The sequence below is a fragment of the Alosa pseudoharengus genome, unplaced genomic scaffold (assembly GCF_046254945.1).
Source record: "Alosa pseudoharengus isolate Yale_2024_CS ecotype anadromous, Long Island Sound unplaced genomic scaffold, YU_APseudo_1.1 YU_APseudo_1.1_scf_20, whole genome shotgun sequence".
NCBI classification, from domain to species: domain Eukaryota; kingdom Metazoa; phylum Chordata; class Actinopteri; order Clupeiformes; family Clupeidae; genus Alosa; species Alosa pseudoharengus.
Genome location: NW_027468664.1, coordinates 3,590,769 through 3,597,436, shown reverse-complemented (window position 1 = coordinate 3,597,436; position 6,668 = coordinate 3,590,769).

Sequence of the window (6,668 nt, the reverse complement as noted above, 5' to 3'; positions counted from 1 at the left end):
TCCCCTGCGCTTCAGCAGCCTTTGGATACACATACAAATAGGGCCAAAACCTATGGCTTAAATTAAATTATTTCGTAATGACAGAAAGCTATGTAAATCGCGTGGTAATTACCTTTATGTTGGGGTAACTTGTAACTTCTCACATGAGGTTCTGGTAGTGTTAAGTGCATAGAGTAAAATAAAGTGACAACGCTAACCAGGCTAATAAACAAACCATGCTACGGTGAGTTAACGTCAAAGGGCAAAGTCACGTGACTTCTAGTTGTAGTCTGTATGAAATGAAAGGAGCAATTTCGTTTTTTTTTTTTTTTAAAACTGTTGACTGAAAATAGTGTGATATTTTCAAAGTTAGTAGGCTAGATTATTACTTTACACACAATAAAAAAATTATTGAGGCAAATTGTAAAAATATGGAAGACCCTTCCATATACAACTAAACACAGATGTTGAAGGTCTTGCTTAAGTGGATTTTTAAAAATATTTTTTCTATGTAATTTGCACTTTCAGAAATAAGAGATGCTGTAGGCCCAGTTTTATAGCTGATTGTCTTATTTTGTTTACAAGTTACAGATGGAGTAGTCTGGGTACTTATTGTACTGTTTAGCCTACATCTTACACACTTCAGGCTGTTGCAGATAGCTCAGGGAAGAGACTGTATGACACTAGGTGGTACAGCCTGAGACATGTACAAAAAAAAATGCTTTCTGCATTTTTGTTTTGCTTTTCCCTCCATTGTACCGAACTCGTACCGAACCGTGATGTCCAAACCGAGGTATGAACCGAACCGTGACTTCTGTGTACCGTTACACCCCTAATAGAGATGACGTTGGTTAGCTTTACTGCGAACTGCTTTTCACTCTCCTTAGATAACGTTTACAATGTCAATGTCAAAACATCATGTTAATAGAGATAACATCATGTTAAACTAAGTTAACTCTTAGTTATCTCCTTTGCAGCAGATCTAACGTGAACATTATGCAATCCATTTAATTGGGAACGCGTCTCCACTGACGAGAGGGAGAGAGAGCCGCAGGTTCCAGCTGGCTTATGATTGTTGATAATTGATATCTCCTTCTTATAAGAAAGTTTTAAAAGGAAATCATGAAGGCAACAGTAGTTCCCACTACTGACCATTTAAAAACTGTGAGAGGGCCCAGCCGTAGGTACAAGCACTAGCCATAGCGGAGCAGGCAGAAGATCATTGAGAAATAAACGTGAATTAAAGCGACTAAATTTATACATTTGTTAAACAGCATAAAATTAGCAGTATTTTTAAGCAATTAATATTTTAGGCTAAATTATAGGCTATAAAAAAATGCATTTATGCGTGTGTCGTGGCCCTTGAGCCAAAAAGTTTGCCCACCCCTGCCTTATTCTGTCTGCCTGACTTTGGCTGGTAGCTGGCTTGTCTTGACAGAGGAGCTGGGCCACACTTTGGGTAGATATGATGGTAGCTACTCTCTGTGTGTGTAGCACTCTGGCAGTGATTCAACAGAGCATGCACTCCCTTGTTAGCATAATTAATCTCTTTCATGCAGAAAGTACATTCGGCATGTCCCTTTTTTTCAATTTTTTTGAAAAAGTCTGACATTTTGAATTTGTATTTGGCTGTCTTGACCTCAATCTCCGTTTCAACCTGTAACCAAGACCAGTTCCACTTTGTTTTACAACCCTTATCCACTTTCTTAACTGTTAGTGCCTCACTCTCATCAAATTCTCTCATTCTGCAAATTAAAAGTTGCATATATTAGCCATAGTGTTACTGTGCCGTCCTCGATATGTCTGCTAATATCCTGACGGCCAGCTAAACTCTTTCCCCCACACCAAGACTCTGAAGATTAATTCTAGTTCCACAGGTTTATTGGAGTTGGAGAAAAGGTGAAACTGCAACATACAAAAAAGGCAAGGACAAATTAGCGCCATGCCATTCAACCTCGATTACACATGAATAAAGGCTTTACAAACATACAATCACTTTAAAAATCAAGAATACCTCTACACAATATCAAAAAACAAAGTATACATACCGACGATGCTATGCCAGACACAAGATGTTGAGAGATGAGATTGGATATGCATGAATCTAACACACTGAACAAATCGCTAAAAATGCGCTTTGAGTTGTTTGAGTGTTTACTTCCTAACTACGGGTCAAGACATAGGACATTTACAACAACGCGATCTCGCGTGAACATGACCAAAATAGAAACACATTAGGAATCTCCGTTGACAGTTAAAAGTAAAGCATATTTAACTTCTGAAACTTAACTTAACTTAATGACATTTTCCTACTCGTAACAAAACACTCCCCGCCTGACGTGGTCACACGTCACCCCACAGTCCATGCACAGTCCATTTTTTTTTTCAAACAGTCCATTTACTAAACAGTCCATTTACTGTGCCTCTGGAGGTAGAAGGAGAACTATTTCATTGACTGGCCTGAGAAAGAGGCTAGTCCCACCTGGCTTGATGATCTTCACCTCAACCTGGCGCACTTTTCCATCTTTGCTAGGGAAGGCCTGTGTAATCAGTCCAAGAGGCCATTCATTCCTAGGTGCTTGGCTGTTCTTAAGGATAACAACGCTTCCAGGCTGAATGTTTGGCTGAGTGGACTGCCATTTCTTGCGGGCCTGCAGTGTTGGGAGGAATTGTTTCCTCCAGCGGTCCCAGAAGGTGTTAGACAGGTGCTGAACCTGCCGCCACTGGGACTTGTAGAGGTCTGCAACTCCAAACTCACCAGCAGGAGCAGGCACGATATTTGTCTTTTGTGTGAGAAGAGCAGCAGGCGTGAGTATGAACGAGTCATCAGGGTCCATAGTCACTGGAACAAGTGGCCTAGCGTTGATGATCGCTGCGACTTCTGCCATGAAAGTCACCCGCACTTCATGGGTGAGATTGTCTTTCAGCTGGAGGAACATTGCATCCAGAATCCTCCTCGCCAGCCCTATCATTCTCTCCCATGATCCACCCCAATGGGATGCATGTGGGGGATTAAAAGACCAGATGCAGCCCTTGTCTGAGAGATAAGTCTTTACGGCAGTGCTGTCAATGTTCGAGGCCATCTTCAGTTCCTTACAGGCGCCAATGAAGTTGGTACCGCGATCGGAACGAATATGTTTGACCGGCCCACGTATTGAAAGGAAGCGCCGTAGCGCGTTGATGAAGCTAGAGGTGTCGAGGGATTCTATGACTTCAATGTGCACAGCTCTTATGCTCATGCACGTAAAGATCACTGCCCACCTTTTACTTTGAGCGAAGCCGCCTCTGGTCTTGCGTGAGGAGACGTTCCATGGACCGAACACATCAAGACCCACGCTGGAGAACGGAGGATCTGTTGAAAGACGATCGGCGGGCAGGTTAGCCATCTTCTGGATGCTGAGTGGAGCTCTGAGCCTTCTGCATGTTATGCATTGGTGGATGATGCTGCTTACTCTTTTCTTCCCTCCAACTATCCAAAGGCCAGCTGAACGGACCGCCCCCTCTGTAAAGTGACGGCCTTGATGATGGATTTGCTCGTGGTGGTGTCTAATGAGCAAAGTGGCGATGTGATGCTGGCCAGGGATAATCAGGGGAGTCTTTTCACTCTGATCGAGATTTGAATGATGAAGACGGCCTCCAACTTTGAGAAGCCCGTGTGTGTCAATGAACGGGTCCAGATTTCTGAGAGGGCTGGTTTTAGGTATCTTTTCCTGTTTTTGAATGCACTTTATCTCTTGGCTATAGACTTCCTGTTGAACTGCTTGGATAATCACAGCGGATGCTTTCTCTGATTCCTCAACTGTTTCAGCTTTGCAGTAATGCCAGCCCTTGCATGCTCTGTTCTCTCTGTGAGCTGTCTTGAAATGACAGGCTATGTGAATGAGGCGAGTGACTGCACGAGTTAATGACTTCCAGGTAGAGAACTTGGCAAAACGTTGTGGATCCAGTTGTTTGTTTGAGGCTGTAGTGCTTAAGGCAGACACCAGAGGGCGGATGTCTGGGTCTGTGCTTGGGTGAACAAGGTCATAAGTGTGGTCAGAAATTCTGGGCTCCGGCTTGGAGAGAAATTTAGGCCCACTCAGCCAATTGGTGTGTTTCAGTTGGCCAGCAGTGTCAGTGTTGCGTGATCCGCAGGGTTCAGGTCTGTTGGCACGTAGTGCCACTGGTCTGGTCGGCTGGATCTTCGAATGCGTAACACCCGGTTGCTGACATAGACATAAAAGCGCCTGGTCTCATTGCAAATATAGCACAGGACTACTTTACTGTCTGAGTAGTAGGTTACATCATCAAGCTGTAGGTCTAGTTCTGCTGAGACCAGGTCTGCTAACTCAACAGCAAGCACTGCTGCACAGAGTTCAAGTCTTGGCACTGTGTGTTCAGGGCGGGGGGCCAGCTTGGCTTTGCCCATTACAAATCCAATCTGGTTGTTGCCATTACGGTCTGTCACTTTCAGGTAGCACACAGCACCGATAGCTTTGACTGACGCATCACAAAACACACACAGTTCTCTTCTTACCGCTGCTGATGGTGAAGCTTCTGTGTAGCGCCTTGGGATGGAAAGCTCAGCGAGCTCGGACAGAGAGGCTCTCCATGACGTCCCGGCATCTTCCATGGCTGAAGGTAAGGGCGCGTCCCAGTCACCGTTCTCTGCTGTGAGCTCTCGCAGGATAGCCTTGCCTTGGACCGTGACGGGCGCAACGAATCCAAGTGGGTCGTAGAGGCTATTGATTGTGGACAAGACACCGCGCCGGGTGTAGGGCTTGGTTACGCTGGAGACATTAAAAAGGAAACAGTCTGTCTTGAGATTCCAGTCAAGCCCGAGGCTGCGCTGCAATGGCAGCACGTCTGTGTCGAGGTCAAGGTCTTTGAGGTCACTCGCGTGGTCACTGGATGGAAAGGCGTCCATGACCTCTTTGCTGTTCGCTGCAATCTTGTGAAGTCTCAGATTTGACTTGGAGAGCACATCCTGTGTCCTTTTTAGCAGGCTGATAGCAGCTTGAACTGTGGGCAGGGACTTCAGCCCATCATCGACATAGAAGTCATGCAACACGAAGTGCTGCACATCTGGGTCGACATGGAACTCGTTGCCTTGAACCGACTTGTGTAGACCGTGAATAGCCACTGCAGGTGAAGGGCTGTTGCCGAAAACGTGGACATTCATGTGGTAATCCACGATGGCTTTGGAGAGGTCATTGTTCTGGAACCAGAGGAAACGTAAGAAGTTACGGTCTTTTTCTCTTACCAGGAAGCAATAGAACATCTGCTCTATGTCAGCTGTGATGGCGATGGCCTCTCTTCTGAACCGAATCAGCACTCCCAGTAGTGTGTTATTCAGGTCAGGTCCCGTTAACAGCACGTTGTTGAGTGATATGCCGTCATATTGGGCACTGGAATCGAACACAACACGGATTTTCTTAGGTTTCTTCGGATTATACACTCCGAACGTTGGTAAGTACCACTTTTCTTCACCCGGGGTGAGAGGGGGGGCTAACTCTGCATGACCGTTCGGAAACATGTTGTCCATGAAGGCAAGAAAGTGGTCTCTCATCCCAGGCTTTTTCTCAAAGTTACGCTTGAGAGACATGAGACGTCTCAGCGCCTGTGGCCTGTTGTCAGGGAGCCGTGGGCGTGGGCTCTTGAAAGGTAATGGCGCCACCCAACTGTTGTTTGAGTTTTTTTGCAGTCCTTCATCCATTATCTCCATGAACGATGAATCTTGAATGGAGGGAGCTACCTGGTTGTCATCCCTAGTCCGCTTAAACACCGTGCATCCAAGGTGGTCGGTTTTACAGATAGGCTGGTCCTCAGGATACGCTGGAGGTTCACTGGTGGCCTGGGTGTCGGTGAACCTCTCCTTCACATGGAACACGCATCAAAGAGAGTGGGCCGCCACAGCTCTGTGGTGTTCGTGTGGAACGTGCTAATTGTCAGTGGCCTGTGAACATTACCTAGGCACACATTTCCAACAATGACCCACCCCAAGTCTAACTTCTGTGCGTAAGGCAGGCTGTGAGGGCCATTCACCTGTTTGCGGACTTTATGCACTCTGATAATGTCCCGTCCTAAGAGAAGCATAATGGGGGCTTGCGGGTCAATGTCTGGGATGAGGTGTGCCACTGACCTTAGATGACCATGATGTAGAGCTACTTCGGGGGTTGGAATCTCCTCTCTGTTGTTCGGTATGTCGTTACATTCTATGAGGCTTGGCAACGGGATGCGAACAGTTCCATCCAGAGACTCCACTTCATAGCCACTGGCCCTCCTGCCTGCTGATTGCTTCACTCCAGCACATGTTCTCAGTGTGTAAGGAGCGCTTGGACTTTGGTCGTTGAACATGTCGAAGAACTGTGAGCGAACCAGCGACCTGTTGCTCTGCTCGTCCATGATTGCATACAGTTTCACAGCTTTTCCTCTGTGGCCAGCTGGGAACACTTTGATGAGGCATATTTTCGAGCAGGAGCGGTCTGTGAGTTCCCCTCCGCAGACTTTTGTGCATTTGTTGGTGACCTGAGACTGCGATGCTCAGACCGCCGTGCTCAGAAGCAGGGCCAGCCTCCTGCTGCCAGGGTGCGGGTCCAGGGTGAAGCGCTGTGTTGTGCCTATCGCCCTTACATTCAAAACACTGGACATTGAGTTTGCAGTTCTTTGCTATGTGAGACGAGGAAGAAAGACATTTAAAGCACACATTG